The sequence below is a fragment of the Phodopus roborovskii genome, unplaced genomic scaffold, assembly GCF_943737965.1.
Source record: "Phodopus roborovskii unplaced genomic scaffold, PHOROB, whole genome shotgun sequence".
NCBI lineage: Eukaryota > Metazoa > Chordata > Mammalia > Rodentia > Cricetidae > Phodopus > Phodopus roborovskii.
The window spans coordinates 8,319,419-8,338,363 of record NW_026126511.1 but is presented as its reverse complement, the minus strand read 5'-3'; positions in this window follow the sequence as shown (position 1 = coordinate 8,338,363).

Below are 18,945 nucleotides of genomic sequence, written 5' to 3'. Positions count from 1 at the left end.
GGCAAGGCAATCTAAGACTTTTTTTCTATTGTCTACAAAATCTTCTTGCAACTTCTGAAATAATAGGATGGAAATTGACAAGGAACGTAGCTGTTGCTATCTTAATATCTGATAAAATTAACTTCAAACTAAAATTAATCAAAAGATATGAAGGAAAAGTCATTGTAATCAAGAAAATGATAAAACATGAGGCTATTATTCTGTCTCACCTAAATCCATAAAAAGCCTGATATTCTTAAAGACACAGATTTACTCCATTTCAATTATGAATTCAATGTCCCATTTTCTACATTATGCAGGCCATCTGGACATAAAGTAAACAGAAAAATCAGAATTAAACTACATCATACATCACAGAAATCTCACAAAATATCTACAGAATATTCTGCAATAACACCAAAGAATATCCATCTCCCCTAAAACAGAACACACACTGGGACACAAACACATGAGTAACAAATTTTTAAAAATAGAAATAAATCTATATATTCACTCTATTACAATAAAATAAAGACTAAAACAATAAAAAACAAATGACTCACCAGTAATTTTAAAAGCTCACTGAGATTAAAAAATACATTATTGAATAATGAATGGGTCAAAGAAGAAATGTTTTAAAATCCTGAAATTAAATGAAAATAAAACACAACAGAAGAAAACTTCTGGACCACACTAAAACTAATTCTGTGTCGTTTTTTTTTTTTTTTTTCTTTTAAATGGATTATTTTGTTTGTTGATGGCTAGTTTCATGGGTTCTTTATATTTTAGAACAAGCCTTTGTCAAATTTGGGGTTGCTATAGATCTTTTTCAGTTCTATAGGCTACCATTTTGACCTCTGGCAGTATCCTTTGCGTATAGAAGCTTTTCAGTTTCATGAAGTCCCATTTATTAGTTATTGGTCATCGTGCCTGCACAATTGGTGTTCTATTCAGGAAGTTGTCTCCTGCACCAATGTATTGAAGGCTAGTCCCTACTTTTTCTTCTATCAGGTCCACTGTGTCTGCTTTTAAGTTGAGGTCTTTGATCCACTTAGTCATGGATTTTGTGCAGGACAATGCCTATGCATCCACTTGTATTCTTCTACATGCTGATATTCAGTTAGAAAAGCACCATATTCTTTATTTATTCTCTGCCATGTGGCAGTACCTTTATTAACAAGGCAAGTTCATCCCCTTCTCTCTCTAACTCCACCATCCTCTTCCTGTCATTCTCAGTTTGGTTTCCTACATAACTATATCCTATTGGCCAGTCAGCTTGTATATTAAACCAATCACATACATTAAGGGAATATTCTACAGCAAAGTCTTGACTTTACCTCAAAAGGCATAGAAAGTTGAAGCCTACAGGTCATGTTAAAGTAATAACAAATACAGAAAAAAAAAAAACCTCTGTAAGACATGTTATATACTCTAAGTTCCTTAAATGGGTTTCAAATTCAATGCCTAAGTATTTATATATATATTGATGTATAATATATACTTAGATTACAGGAGTAGAATCACAGCAACAAAAATTATGCAATAAAAGAATGGGGAATGGGAAGGTACAAGGAATAAAAGATTTCAGGATTCCAGTAGAGAGGTTGAAATGAAGTGATAAAAAAAAAGGCTAAATAAAAGCTTTGAGCTACATACACCCTTGGACTCATGAAGCTCAGGATCAACTATGAATGGTAATCATCTTTCTCCTACAGTCCCTGTGTTCCCAGTTCCCTGACAGATGAGGTGCTCACAACGGAAAGGTTGTGATCTTTCCCACAGTTGCTACATAGTCAGAAGCCTCAAATTAGATAAGTCTTCTTCACCATAGTTTCCAAATTGACGATGGAGAAATGACAGGGTGTTAGCACAAATTCAATAACCCCTATTCTGATTGGCTAAGGAAGCTCCACTGGTGTTTCTCCTGAAATTTCTTCCCTTTGGTGGGTGCTGAACTGATAACCAAGGTAGAGAAAACACTCTGGCCAAAGCTTCTATGGATCTTAGGGATGGCAACAGCTGCAACAGAATCAGCAACGCCCCAGCGACATTGGAACTATTGTCCCAAATAGCCCTACTGCTCTCCTAAGAAAAGCACTGTAAGAATATCATAAGTCAAGAATAGAGGAGAGCAAGAAATCAGGTACCATAATAGAGGAAGCCATTATAGGTTTAATAAAAAATCTGGCACTATGGGTATATCCAAAGATCTACAAGGATGACCTCAACTAAGAATCTAAGAAGAGGCTACCTTAAATGTTCCCCTATAATGAGATTGATGACTACCTTATATGTCATCCTAAAGCCTTCATCTTGTAGCTGATGGAAGCAGAAGGAGATACCCACAGCTAACACTGAGCTGAACTCCTGGAATCCAGTTGCATAGAGGGAGGAGTGATGAGCAAAGGGGTCAAGACCAGGCTGGAGAAACACACAGAAACAGCTGACCTGAACAAGTCTGATAACTGAGAAACCAGCATAGAACCAACCCAGACCCACTGAATACGGGTGTTAGTTAGGAGAACTGGGCAGTGTAAGGGGCCTAATTTATCCCTAGTATAGGTATGGACTTTGGGAGGCCATTCCACATGGAGGGATACTCCCTGAGCCTAGACACATGGTGGAGGCCCTAGGCCCTACTCCAAATGATATGACAGACTTTGAAAACTCCCCATGGAAGGCCTCACCCTCTCTAGAGAGCAGAAAGAGAATGGGATGGGGGTTGGTCAGGGAGACAGGGGAGGACTGGAGGGTGAGGGAACTGGGATTGACATATAAAACAAGATTGCTTCAAATTTAAATTAAAAAATATCACCAAAGAAGGAGGAGGAGAAGAAGAAGAATATCATGAAAAAGACTGTGCTTCTGGTTTAAAAACTTTTGCAGAATAGAAATTAGAGACTACAGATTCAAATTTATCCATCTTGATTAAAAGGAGCCCAGAAATTTAGAATGGATCAGAGTCTGGTGTCTGCATCTCAAAGAACTCAGTCAAAACTCAAGTATTACAGTTATCAAACAGAAGCTCAAGTGATCCATACAATTATGATCAAGAATATTCAGAAGGATGATGTAAATGTGAGATTTTGAGGAGAAAATAAAAGTTGTCTGCTTTGGCCCAACTCCCATCTGCAAAAGATGACAGTTTAAAAATTGAGGTTACTCCACCCTCTAGTAATGTAACAGAGGACATTTAAAGTATCAAGAAAGATTGAAATTAAATTGAAAGAAACAGAGGCTGTGAGATGGGACACAAAGAAGGGTTCACACCAAAACAATCCAGCAGGTGGAGAAAACCATAACACTCATCACCTCATCCTTCCCGGGATCAACTGGTCAATGAGAATGGAGTAGAAGACAAGACTGGAAGCTGGAGTGACACAGATTTAAACACATGGTTTCATCATATCCACTCCTATGGTTCTGATGCAGTGGAATGTGCCATGAACAGATAATTTGTGGACTCTGGTTACCAGCTGGTCTGATGTAGGTAAAAGAAAGGGTGAAATCAACTCTTCTGAAGTTATGGAATAAAAACAGTACGAATAAATCAATTTGCTAACACTGAAAACAAGCTACAGATGAATCCATGCACACGATATTAGTTAAAATATACTGACAGTCTTCAAAGCCTGACCTAAAAATAACAAAATAAACTTCCAATAAACATAAAAAGATTTTCAAACTTATAAGATATATGATTTATTGAATTGCATATAATTTTATTGAAAATAAACAATTTTCTTACTTCAATATGTGTAGTTTTCATAATGGAGTCAAGTGAAAGGTTAAAAGTTAATTACTACAAAATCAGAAAAAAATAAAACATTATCAAAAACAATGAAACAAATATGTATACTTAAAAAAATACAATTAAAGTAGAAAAGAGTAAAGGAAATAAAAAGAATGGAATAGAAATAAGAAAATCATGAAGCAGTAGATCTAAAATCTGTTTCCCTGCAAAGATAAATTAAATTGATAACTTTTTAGTGAGATAGAATTTTTTTTTAATGGAGGACAAAATATAGCAAACAATAGGGAGAATAGAAGAGAAAGTTGATTACTGTTTGAACTATTCCCTTCAGAATGTATACAATGCATGTGAGTTTAAAGTTAAATTCAACCAATAATTCACACACACACACACACACACACACACACAACACACACACACAAAACCCAATAACAAGTTCTTCAACCTTTTATGAAACTAAGCAAGTGGATAGCTATAAACCCATTTTTCAGGTTAGCAGGCCATCATCAAAATAAACAAATAACCCTCATAAACCTACAAAAATGATTGTTTGCAAACTGAATGATTTAACATGTATCAACTTTAACACTTCATCTATTCAGAGGACACTTGACATATCAGAAATGAAAGTTTAGGTATTTGTTGAGAAACTAAATGATTGAAAAATAAAATGTATTCAAAATGCTATAAAATTAAAAAAAACTGTCTCTATTTGTAGATAAAATGTTTGTTTAGGGAGAAAATCAGATGTAATTGGTAAAAAAGCTACTAGAATTAACAAGTTACATCAGCAAGGTTAAGTTCGGTACTAAATATTAATACAGGAAAATGATTTGTATTTGTAGCCTGGCAGGGAACTGAAAATTAAAACCATAATAATACTTTATGTAACATCAATTCTTGAAATGTTCAAGGACAAACATGAAAGCAAGCACAGTCACTTGAGAAATTAAAGCTGCTCTAAATAAATGAAAAGTGTTCATTTATTATGAATGCTTATAAATTGGTATTTTTAAAGGTAATACTCCTCAAATGTTCCTGATGTTGAATACAACCCTTATTAAAATCCCAGCAAGCATTTTATCACATTTTTAAAAATTTAAATTAGAAACAATCTTATATATCAATCCCAGTTTCCTCTTCCTCGCATCCTCCCATGTCCCCTACCTACCCTCATCCTATCCCTCTTCTGTCCCATAGAAAGGGTGATCGTCAAAGTCTGTCACATCATTTGGGGCAGGGCCTAGGCCCTCCCCCATGTGTCTAGGCTGAGAGTGTAGGGTCGCAAAGTCCATTAATACACTATGCATAAATGCTGTTCCATTACCAGGGGCCCCATAGACTGCCTAGGCCTCCTAACTGACACCCACATGCAGGGGTCCTGGTTCAGAACTATGCTGGTTTCCAAGCTGTCAGTCTGGGGTCCATGAGCTCCCCTTTGTTCAGGTCAGCTGTTTCTATGGGTTTCCCCAGGATGGTCTTGATCCCTTTTCTCATCACTTCTCCCTCTCTGCAACTGGATTCCAGGAATTTGTCTCAGTGCTTAGCTGCAGGCTCCATGATGGCATATAAGGTAGCCATCAATCTCATTATAGGGAAATGGCATTTAAGATAGTCTCTCCCCTATTGCATTTTTCCCCAAAAACCAAGAAAAGGATTCACATTGAAATGCAAAAGATCTACAAAAACCTAAATAACCCTTTAATAATAGAATAAATTTACACAATTAACATGTTTTCACATTAAGTTCGGGCACAAAAGAAAAAGGTAAGAAGGTAGCCCATGGAGCAGAAATCAGACGAGAAACTTGATGTCTGTGAATTTTTAGTCTCCAAGAGAGGGCAAAGAAGTTATTTAGACAAGAACATATTGTCTTTTCTTAATAGATGTTGATATATTATATGTTCTTATATTATTTTTACTTCTCCTTCACAATATGTTAAAACAGAAATCTTGAATGTAAAATCTAAAAGTCTACCAGACAGGAAAAATAATAACTATAAATTCAAGCAAGAGAGTCTCTTATATACAATATCAGGGTTACCATCCTTCAAAAAAAAGAAGTTTTTTTTCAGGTTAAAAACATAAGCATCAGCTGGGCGCAGTAGACACCTTTAATCCCACCACCCGGGAGGCAGACTCAGGTGGACTTAGGTGATTTTGTGGCTAGCCTTCTCTACAGAGTGAGTTACAGCACAGACAGAGTTACACACAGAGAAACCCTGACTCGGAATATGTGTGTGTGTGTGTGTGTGTGTGTGTGTGTGTGTGTGTGTGTATTGCTGTATACTTAATGTAATACTAAAAAATTCCAACAAATTCCCCAAATTTATTGAAGGAACAATTTTAGCTCATTTGGAAACAGAAAAATACCAAGGATAGCTAAAACAATGGAGAATAATAAACGAACTGCCAGAAGGAAGTATCAGTATCCCCAACTTCAAGTTGTGCTGCAGAACTGAAGTTAATAGGAATAGCATGTTGTTGGCACAAAAAGAAACATGTTGACCTATTGCTGTTAAATAAGGATCAGGATAAACAAATAGGCTGAATAGATGTTTATTCAGGGAGAAATAACTTACAACTCAGACAGATGAACACCAGCAAGTTCCACCCGATGCTCTCCTGTCCCGCCAGCCAGAGAGCTTTTCCTGGCTCCTCCTCAGACCTCCTTCTACAGGTCACTTCTGCACATGGCTCCACCCACCAATGGGCATGGTCAGTGCCACAGAAGGACTATCTCACTACATTGACCAGTGGAATAAAAATGAATATCAAGACATAAGTTCATATACCTATGGATGCCTGATATTTTTTATAAAGAACTCAGAAATAAATACTGGGTAAAAGAAAATATCTCCGACAAATGGAACTGGTCTAACTTGATGTCTGTGTGTAGAATACAAATAGATCCATATTTAACACCCTGTAAAACAATTATTTCCAAATTAATCAAAGACCTCAACATAAAACCAGAGAAAATGAAGCTACAACCTGTTTGATCTACAAAGATACAAAGGTGTCCTGCCTGCACGATATGCTCTGGTAATGATGGCACAAAGCTTGTAGGAATAAACAACCAGTATATAATTTGACTTATGAACCATTTCGCTAGATGGAACGCATTAGCTGACCAACTGCATGATCCTAGATCCTAGTGTGAAAGCAGATATTTCTCTAAATTAAAAAAAAATGAAGAAAACAAAAATGTAGCAATCGAATGACTCCTAATGACATTCATTGTATTCATAGATCCATGCTTTGCATAGCCATCATCACACATGATTTCTCCTATAGCCGACGGGAGCAAATACCTAGACCTACACCCAGACATTAAGCAAAATAATAATAATAATAATAATAATAATATTAATGGAACATTCATCCTTAATGTTTCCTCCTCAGGACTCAGGAAACCCTGTGAAAGAGGATGCAGGAAAAGTGTAAGAGCCAGAGGGAATACAGGACTCTAAGAAACAAGGCCCTCTAAATCAACATGATTGACCACATGTGAGCTCACAGAGGCTGAGGTAACAAGCACAGGGCTTGAATGGGTGTGCACCAAGACCCTTGCATATATATCTAATTGTATCCACTTTAGTGTTTTATATGGTATTCCTGAGTGTGAGAGCAAGTGGATCTCTATGACTTGTGCCTTTTCATGTTCTTTTTCTTCTATTCTGTTCATTTATGTTGTGTTACCTTTTGTATTATCTTATATTCATATGATGACTTTACTGTGTTAGATTATCATGGAGACCTGTTTGTTTTCTCGTGAGGCAGAGAAGGTACAGATGCAGGTGAGCAGAGAAGTCGGGGAAGGAATGTGAAGAGTATAGAAAACAGAAACAGTAATCCAAATATATTAAGTGAGAAAAATATCTTCACTTAACGAAAAAATAGTTAAACAATGATAATAAAAAAGAAAGTATGTTATCCATTAATATCTACAAATCTGAAATGCAATTAACCTTCTTTGATCCAGAATATAAAATGTTTATTCAAAACTCATGATAAGATAACTTGCAAGCTAAGGAAATGCACAATGAAAGCACAATATACATTACATCATAGACATCATAACAGCAGAAAAATGACTAACTCTATCAAATTTTTGCAAGTACATAGAACAAGGGCATTGATTCTCACTCACTAATGAGAGGATGGCAAATTGCCATTGATATGTTGAGTTCAGTTTGTTGGTTTCCTAAGAATTAAACAAACACTAGAACTACTGCCACACTGACTATGGTTATTGGTTGCCCCAGGAATCCAAAGCCAAGATGTCTTCTTATGCGGTCTCCTAATAATGACTTAAGAATAGAACATAAGACACAGCCAATGAACTTTGGTGATATTGTAGAAATTTCCAAGACAATATGCAGAGTTAGGAGATAATGTCTAGAAAAGGTCAGATTTGATTAAGATGTGCATTTGGTAGGGGAGATTATGTAGTAGACCACAATAAGGAAGTAGGGAATATGGATGGTACAAAAGAATCAGAAAGAAAGGAACTGGAAGTCATCCAAATTATTCTTCCTTGTGTGCACAGCTGTATTCTATGATCAAATCTACATATCCTGGCATCTTTATTGGAGATTTAGAAAAAAGTAAAAAAAAAAAAAATGCAATGAATCACAGATTCACAAGCACCAATAAAATGCCTGCACGTATTGCCAAGGAGAAGAAGCTGACATATATATTTGTGTGTTCCTGTGTGTGTGTGTGTGTGTATTAAATTCATGGCATATTCTTTGCACTATGAGAAGCCATGGTTGCCTATAAAAACTATTACACAAAAGACTCATGGGAGAAGAGGTTAACAGTCTTCTACCTTCCTGAGGCTTCATAGACAATTAATGCTGAAAAGAGACATTTTCTTTAATGACACATCCACTCATAACCTGTCATGTTCCTTTAAACACCCTTCACTGGTGCACCTATAAATAGGTTTAATTAAAGCATCAGCTTGCCAGCAGGGACCTGAGTGGACTGTGCTCTTTAGTGTGATGGTTGATGTTCTCATTGGAGATGAACAGCTAATCCCCTCCCCAGCCATGTTTACAACTGTCAAACAATGACTCACATGTTTATTCATAAACTTTTCTAGGGTTGAAAACAAAATGAATAAATCAAATGCCCATCAACTATTGACTAGGAAACTGTGCCTTGTATTCCCCAAAACTGAAGGCACAAATTAATGTCCCCTTCTCATTGAAGGAATATAAATCTCTTGGTCATCTCTCAACTCAGTATTTCCCCTGAAAACCTTTTTTACTTCTTCTATGTGGCATTAATCTATGATATTTCTGTTAATAAAGGAATCCATACTACCAACTTACTTGCAACTACTTGCAAATGTGAGTGTAGCCTTACCTCACTATAAACAGAAGCAGATAAAACCATTTATAAGTGTGTTCTCCATGTCAAGCATGGTACTTTGAGATTTCAATAGTTTTGTGGTAGCAAAAACTATTTTATAAAGGTCAATTTTATATATTTATGGTGAGTAAAGTTGTCTTATTTATAAATAGCATCCTAAAATATATCATAAATTTGAAGATGCAAAGAGATATAAATAACAAAGTTACATAAGGAAACAATCTATTGTGATTTTCTTTCTTAGCTTGAATGGCTTGATTCTTTACTTACTCTAACCTAATATATGTACAGAGAAACTATGGTATACATTTTTTTTCATATATTTCCAAAACATATCAAATACTATTTTTAAAACTGCATGACTTCTCATTATCATAATAAATACAAAAGAAGGAAACATCCTTCAAATCAATAACTAAATAAAAGCCTGCAAATACAAACCCTGAATATGCATAGTTGGCATAATAAAATTATCAGAACTATGGTTGACCTTGCAGATTTCATGGAATTTGAGTGTTACTTTCAAGGCAAGCACCAAAGAGGCATTTTTTTCCTACTCTTTAGAAGCCCTGCAATTCTCCTTTTGAAATGCAATCTAAAACTTGCATTCCTCACTGAAGCAATGACTGGAATGAATATAAAAATGAGATGTTTCATAAACTTTGCAACAAAATGAGAATCGGGTAATCAGCCACTTTAATCTCTTGCATATTATAAAACTTAAGCACACATTTTGTTCTAAAGAAAATCAATAGAACGGATACTAAGAAAATGTAACAAAAGCCTGAGTTAGGACTATACTGAATCATACCTCATGTATGCTATTTAGAAATTTAAACACTTAAAACAATGACAGTAAAATTAAATGGTTAATATGCATTCTTGGGTACTATTGTGTATTGTACTACATCACGAAAGTAGAGAAATGGTAGCACTTACTTTCTAATACACTGTGCCTCTCCTATTACAGAACTCATTTGTGCAATTACTAGAAATGCATGAGATTTGCCCTAAATATGTCATCTAGTAACAAAGGAGACATGGAGCAGAAAAGAATCATTTGATGTATACGTATCCATGCAGCAGTTTTGAAATATTTGCAAGAAAAACAACTCAGGAAAGCAGCAATATGTTATTCACTCCAGTCTCATTGAACCTTGATAGTTTTGTCACTTGAGGTGTACTCAAAGGGATATATGAATCCTGAATGGGAAACAAAATGTGCACAGTTTCACTGTACAAGAATATGGCATAAGCATTTGTCTTGGTTTTGTTAAATATTCCTATATAAAAGCACCTGATTTATAGGATTATATGAGGGCTTCAGTAAGCATTATTTATAAAATATTTAGACTATTGAGCAAAATAACCCACTGATCTTTTAAATATAAGCAAAAGCATTCTAAAACAAATATGCAATTGATTAAGAATCCAGAATGCAAACTGTAGTTCTCAAATGTAAGATAGAGTAATAATGAAGTGGCTGGTGGGTATCTCAATAGGTAGGTGATTGCTGAGCAAGAAAAACAAACAAACAAACAAACAAACAAACCAAAAGAACCCCAAGAAAACATATATCTACATAAAATACTGCTGTATGGGGTCAGTAACCCCATGTAGGCAGCAGATGAAGGCCTGGATGAATATATAGTCCCCCCCACACACACACACACTCAGACTTTCTGAATGTGTCTCTACCATTTCTTCATTCCCTAATATCTCAGTCAGAGCAATCACAGAGACTTGCAGTTCACTGAAACCCTGTAACTGGAGTCTGAGAAAAAAACAGAGGGATTCCAAGAGCTCTCTGGCAGATGATTCAGTCAAATACATGAGCTCAAGGCTCAGTAAGAGACCTTGTGTAAAAATTAAGACAGTTCAAAACTGAAGAAGACGCCCATGGCCTGTATATACACACACAGACTTAAAAATTAAAAATAAATCTTTAAACAAAAATTGAGAAAATAAAGTCCTTTACCACTTCTCTACTCTTGTTATTTTAGCATGTAATATATGATTTTTGTCTATGTTTACTTTTATGGAAATAAAATGTAACATTTAATAATTAAAATCTCTTAATCCTCATATGTAACCAATATTTGCCATAGGGTTATTTCATATATTACAAGCAATCATTATTATAAGGGAGATTGCTACCACAATAATTGGTACTTATAATAATGAGTGACAGGTACTGAGTACTTTTTGTTTGCTAGGTATAATGCTGGGAGTTTTATACTCCTTTGCTTAGTTCCTCTAAACCATACCCAGTATATTCCTGTAACTATGCTTTGGTACTGGGCCGGGAAGTGGGTCTCCCAAGTTCACATAACAAGATAAAGATTCAAAGATGAATTTTGTTCTTGCAGAAAGATCACGTCCTCCAAAATGAACCCTCTGTATGCATCTCCAGGAGTCACTGAAGTGAGCAGTGGAGGAACTTCACCAAAGTCCTGTTGGATTGAAGGGAGCACGGGCAGATAGAGCAGATGGTAAAAGTTCAACTTGATTTAACTGACCAGATGGAACTGGATGACAAATTTGAAATAGTTTTTGAGAGAAAAGAGCATGGAATTGAGAACACAGAATGACAAATCACTGGAGACCATGAAGGGCGTGTAGAAATAAAGAGGGAAACAATTTACAAGGAGCAAAGCAGAGTTCTTTCATGAAGGCTTAGATGACAATTCAATTAAGAAGCATAAAATACTAATAGTGTGTCCTATTTTGAAAGAATGGGATTATCCTCCACATTAAGTTTTAATGAGAAACATGACTGCTTTTTTAAGGAATGGAAAGTAATATCTCTACAGTACTGTCTATCAAATGAATAGAAATTTGCCAGTGGAAGTGTACTGTCATATTTACTATAAAAAAGTTAAATTCTATTCAAAACTGATAATAATACTTTTGGTTATATTAATCACAAATTATTAGTAATGTGTTATATATTTTCAAAAGTTTGTAAAAGAGTATTTAAAATAATAGTACCAAGATTCATATTTATTAATTTATCAGAATGTCTCATAAGGATCTTCTACATTTTGTTCTAATATCGTAATGGGGTAAATAAATTAGTTATGTTTATTTAATGTAATATAAACTATAAAGCCAACATAACAATTTAATATTATTTTATCTAAAAGTAAAAGATTATAACATTAAGGTTATATATGTTATATGTTATACCTATGTGTGTGTTTTGTCTGTTTATGTTCAATACATCTCTGCACATATGTATGTGAAGGTACTCTTTCCAGTGTGTACACACAGAGAGACCAGAGATTGATGTGCCTGTCTGTCTCAAACACTCTACCTTATTTTGTAATTAATTGCTGAAGGATTTCATACCTGTCTTGATCAAGTGGAAGACCTATTTCACCCCTCCAACTTTCCTCTTCTGATTTTATAGGCTGTTCAATTTCTTCTTATTTGAGCAACTTTCTAATAAATTTAGGCTTGTTTTGAGATCATAATAAACTATATCAATTCAACCCTGCCCTTTCCTCCCTCCTAACTCCCCCATGGACCCTGCCCTTGCTCTAATTCAAACTCACCTCCTCTTTTTCTTGTTGTTACACACACACACACACACACACACACACACACATACATATACATACACATGTACACTTTGTTCTAACCTTGTGCATGTGAGTTCCTATGTGCTCAGGCCCTATCATGTCTGGAAAACACTGTTTCACAGCAGTATTCCACTTCCTCACTTTACTAAAGTTTTCTGTGTTCTCTTCCACGATGGCCTTTCACCCTTGTGTGCCATGATGACCCTTGAGCTTTATGTTCCATGACGACCCCTCAGCCTTGTGTGGAAGGGGTATGACAGAAATGTTCCATTCAGGAATGAGCAGTGTTCAACTTCAGGTTTGAGACAAGGTCTCTCACTGAACCTGCCACTTGTCTAGACCAGCCATTCAGCAAGCGCCAGGGATGAGCCTGTCTCTGACCCAGCTGCGCTGGATGTTTTCACATGAGTATTAGCTAGGGATCTGAACTCAGGTCCTCATGCGCGCACTGCCTGCCTGCCAAGTCATCTTCCTTGTGCTGATACTATTGATTTTAAGATAAATTTCTAACACTTGCATTCCAAGTTTAGAAATCTGAATCTTAATCCCTTCCTGATGTCCTGAAACAGCCCTACAGTGTTTGAAATGAAGTTATTTTTGACATTTTAGATGATAACTTCTTTTCAAGTAGAGTGCCATATGTACTTCAGAATGCTATTTCTGAGCTTTTCTTAGGCAAAGATGTTGGTGCTAGCCTCAGTCATGATAGCTTAAAGATAGTATGTAGCAGATTAGCACACAACTGAAAGAACACAGACACCTGGCTGATATTGTTGATTGATAAGCCAGGCAGCCTTCTTTACAGTACTAATTTTTATAATCAGTATGTAGTATGTGTATTATATTCACAGGAAAGTATCAGTGGCTCCTGAACTTGCTTTCTAAGGTTATTTTCCTCCTTTGAAAGAATATCCATTATGCAAATATTCCTTCATATGGAAGGGATGAGTATTGAAGGACTAAGAAAAACTGTATGGTCTAGTCTGAATTCACTTATAAACAAACTTTAAAGTTAAAATTAGGTTCATAAATTAAAAAATAGTTGATAACTTGGAGTTATATTTTATACTAAGAAAGTAGTTAGTTCCATAAAGATGACAGTAGTTTAATAAAGTTTAGAAAAAAAATAAAATTATGCAAAAATATAATCTTAGTTGAAATACAAGATAAGATGAAAACACTAATATAAAATTTCCATTTATATATAATATTATTTGCATTAACATATATTATATACATATATGGATAACAGTATACATATAAAAAACCATGTCCACCATACATGTTTTCTATATATAAGACAGAATGACACCATACTTGCCCTGTGTCCTAAAATTTTATAAGCAATTATACTCAGAAATTCTAGGAAAAAAAAAAATACCTCCAAAACTGTGCAATTAACATGTTGGTTAAAAAACTTCTAAAGAAATCATTATTATTTCCCAGAAATTTCCAAACATCATTGTAAAAGCCATGGGGAATTTCAGAAACATAAGTGTTGATATTAGCACTAATAGTATCCATGCCACCTGTGTATCATACACACAGACCATGCCCCTGGCCTCCCCTTCCCCCAGCCTCTAATGCCAGCCACTACTCCCCAGGAACATACCAGCCAAGCAGGCCCATCAAACAGGCAATAACCAAGGCACTCTCTGAAAGAGAGAGAATCTAAGTTGGAGGACTCAATCAGGTCCCTCCCCTCAGAGCTTGGGGAACCCTGATGAAGAGTAGAAGGAAAGACTTTAGAATTCAGAGGGCAAGGGAACACTAGGAGGACACGCCCACTAAATCAACTCAGCAGGGCTCATATGAGCTCACAGAGACTAAAACAGCAAACACAAGGCCTGCTTGGGTCAGCACCAGGTGGGCTGTGTGGGATCCTAAGGGTGGGAGGAGGTCTGCCTCTGGCTCTTTTTCCTGCTTTAGGGACACTCCCCCTGTTGGATTGTGTTCTCCAGCATCAATATGAGGGCTTTCATCTTGTCTTATTGCATCTTGCTATGTCATGTTTGGTGGTTGTCTTTTGGAGGACTGCTGTTTTCTGAAGGGAAACACGGGGAGTAAATCTTGGTGAGAAGGGATATGGGGGAAGGCTGGAAGGGGGATAGGGAGGGGAAATTGTGAGATGTATTATATGAGAAAAGAATCTATATTCAATAATAAAACTGAACATATAGATTTAAAAACAGATATAAAATATTTTCATATAGCTTATATACTATGTGAACATATAATTATTATACAAGAGAAGTGAAGGTTTTTAAACATTTATTAAACCAGAGTTAGGAAGCATAAAAAGTTAAAATTATAACTGACAAAGTTTACGGCAAGAACTTCTACATCATCCTATTGTTTATGGCCAGAAATATAAACTATCACTTTTGATGTGTATATTAATCACACTACATTTAAATACCAATAATAACTTGCTAAAATAAATCAAAGAATGACATGGGAATCCATGGACCAACACATGTAGTATGTAGTACATGATAACAATTGTGAAAACAAGGGATACAAGCAAGCAGCTCAGGTCCGTAGTTTGTTTCCCACTAGCTCAGGGTGTTCTGAAGGACATTGCAATGGGAAGAAAGATTAATTTTGACAGCAACTCGTTATTGCTCTTAATTCATTATTATCAGACAATCTACAGCACACAACACTTGCTTTTGCATTTAAAGGCATGTATTACACAGGAAGTGTTTATCTGTTTATCTGTGTGGTCCATTTTTTTTTTTTTTTTTTAAATCAGGGCTGGATCTTTTAGGATTATTTGTATGAGAAGCCTCAGAGGATTTGGGTTGAGAGGTAGGAAGCTGTGCTCCAGAGACTTGCTTTTCAGTTCAAACGATTCTCTTTCATTTTCTACATTAGAGATCTGCATACAGATACTCTAAAAAGGGTTTAGAGCCCCAAGGTTTGAAAATGAGTAACTTAGAAAAAGTCAGTGTCCAATTAGATGATTAAGGGATAATTCTGTGTCAAATGAATCTTATTGTTTATGGAAATGAATACTTTCTTTCCTAATTAAAATTGCTTTTTTATGCTTACTGTAGACAATGTATATATATATATATATATATATATTAAACATTCTTGTACATTCACTTAAACATGTTGTGAAAGCTTGTTCTTGCAAATTAATTTTTAGACAAATGTCCTTTTTTTGCACAAACTTTGTCACATTTAAGATAAGGGATCAAGACATACTAGACTGGAGAGGGTGATACAATATTTATTTTGTTTTCACTTGGAGTTTCTTCAACCTAAATCCCAGGTCGCCCCTGCTCCATTTAAAAGCTGTCCCAGAGGCATGGGCAAGCCCATTGTCTTCAATGGAGAGCAATGATGTGCTGGTTGGCACACTTACTGATTCGGTATGCAGTGTTGCTGCAGGAAAAGCTAAGCATGTGAAGGGAAAAAAATGTGAGAAATCACTGGGCTTTCTTCTTGACTTTGCAATGAAACTAAAGCCTCTTTAAAAATACAAATCTAGTCTTTAGACATAGTGGACTAGAGTGCCATGTTTTATCTGCTACTGATACTGTAATTTTAAATACTCTGTGTAATATGAAAATTTTCTAAAGAAATCCCTTTGGAATTCTGTCAATTTCCCTCCTGATTTGTGAATCACCCGTATTTAGTCTCCATTTTGTTTTGTACCCATATATGAACACTTAAAGTCTATACAGTAATTGAATTTAATATATATTTAAACATATTTTAATATATTGTAAAATGAATATATTTTAACTCTATTTTATTTATATGTAATCATTAAAATTACCGGAAATCTTGGTATGTTCCCCTTCCCAGTAACCGAATTATAAGTAATTTAACCTCTGGAATTACCCTTTATTTAAAATTTGTTTCTACTTAGCCCCATCACTGATTATAAATAATATGAAATGCTATATTTAAATTTTTCTCTTTTATATCCATATTCATTATATATTTTGTGATTTTTTTTGAGACAGGGTTTCTCTATGGCTTTTGGAGGCTGTTTTGGAACTAACTCTTGCAGATCAGTCTGGTCTTGAACTCACAGAGATCTGCCTGCCTTGGCCTCCCAAGAGCTGAGATTAAAGGTGTGCACCACCACAGCTCGGCTTCATTTTTTTTTTTAATCTTCAAATTTGTCCCATAATTCAGCCAGCTGTTATTTCTAAACGATTACATGTGGATAAGTAAAATACACATTTATATATTTTTCATATAATAAAATATTATTTATTTCTTGTGTATAGCTTATTGGAGTTGACAGGTTGGTAAGAACTCATTTGTGTCTTTGAATATAGCCCTTAACCTTTATTCTGTTTTCCTCATTGGGATGCATTCGTAAGCAGAAATGTCATGCAATATACTAATGGCAAACAAAGTTAAGTTAAAAGTCTCCTGGAACATGAAAGGCACAATCCCTTAACAGAATACTCTCCACTTTACCTGCATAACAGAAATTAATCTTTATTTGATAGGAAAAAGCTTGTTAAAAACAAGCTGTGTCAGGTCACAAAAACATGATAAATAAAATATGACCATACTCTCTTTCTTAAGTGGCCACAAAAAAATATAACGGATTTCACTAATTAAAATCTGTTAACCTTGAAAATCTTTCTCCTGTGACTTATCCTTGCTTTCCTGGGATACTGGTCTGGCAGCTTTGAATAAAATTTCCCCTTCTTACCCTCCCTTACCCCCCTTTTTTTGTAAACCTTATGGCAACCCACTAATTATTATGTTATTTTCAAAATTCAGATTTTTTTATAAAAGAGTCAGAATGCATATTGCCTGCACAGGTGAACATGCTGATCCCAGAAGGGAGGGATTGCTCAATGAAAATCACTGTACAAAACAGGGCATTGACCACTGAGCTTGCAAATGACTTCAGAACAACACAGGCTGTTTCATTTGTCCTTAGTTATTCATCACAGCTATGGACAGTACACACTTTATCTTCCAGTCACAAACTGGCTGGCATAAACAGTATCTTAAGATAGTATTCAGCCTACTGGGAGCAGGAAAAAAAAAAAGCTGAATGTTCTTGTAAAGTACTTGACTGTGCATGCTTGCTTCAGAACCAACCTGCCAAGCAAGCTGCATCTACTGGTGCAACTGTGCTGAGACTGGTGCAGAATGACTACCAGTGTGCTGACGGGATTCGAAGCCTGCTCCACAGGAAACCATCTTAAGCTTGGTACTACAATCCTGGTTTGACTTGGGATCCTACTCCACAACCTGCTTTTGGTGTTTTGCTCACTGGCCACACTGTCAAATTACCTTCTAAATATTTTGGCATACCCAATGGACCCAGTCTAACCTCGACATTAGTCAGAGGAGCCCCCCTTTGCAGTGAATAAAAAGATGAATAACTGGACAAGGCTGAGCCCCAAACATGATATTTGTACTAACTGTTTCACCACCAAGGCTCAGGGACCAACACAGAAGTCGAGGTAGAAAGGATGTAAGAGCCAGGGGGTGGCTTTGAGTGCTGTGAATTGCTATTCTGGATATGAAATACACTTTGTGCTCCAACTCATACTGTGGAGATTTTAGCAATGGCTAGATTTTGGGGGAGACAGAATAATTATCAATTCCTTTTTGATGATATAACAGCTAATATGTTTCCTATGTTACAGTAGATGGCCGTAGGTACAGCCAGGCGCTATAGAGAAACAGTCATGAAAAACACAAAATAAAGTATATGTTAGTAAATATGGGTTTTTCATGCATGTGTGTGTATTTGAGTATGCATGTGCAGATGTGTGAGTGCTGCAGGGCACATGTGAGAGTCACAGGACAGCCTGCCAGAACAGGCTCTCTCCTTCCACCATGTAGATGCTGGGGGTAAATCTTTAGAATGTCTGTCTCCACTGCAAGTACCCTTTGCCGTTGACCCATCTCCTGATGCCAGTAAAAGCCTCACAAGACTGATATAAATAGTATTATTTATTTAATGAGTAATGAATATGAATTTTTTCTATTATTTTCAATGAAATGCCGGTGCATGTGATTGGAAGGTGTTTTTTGGGAGAGGAGGGGTACAAGAATATTTAAAGAACAATCTGCAAGTTGCAACTTCAACATTCTATCACGTTTTGACATATATAGACTCCCCTGTCCCTCTCCAAATATTTACTCTATAAGTTTTATCACTATTTTATTAATGGTAAGCTCTTTGAAAGACAAATATGATATATTTTATATGTCCCCCAAAACAATATGTAAATATTATACAGTGTGTTC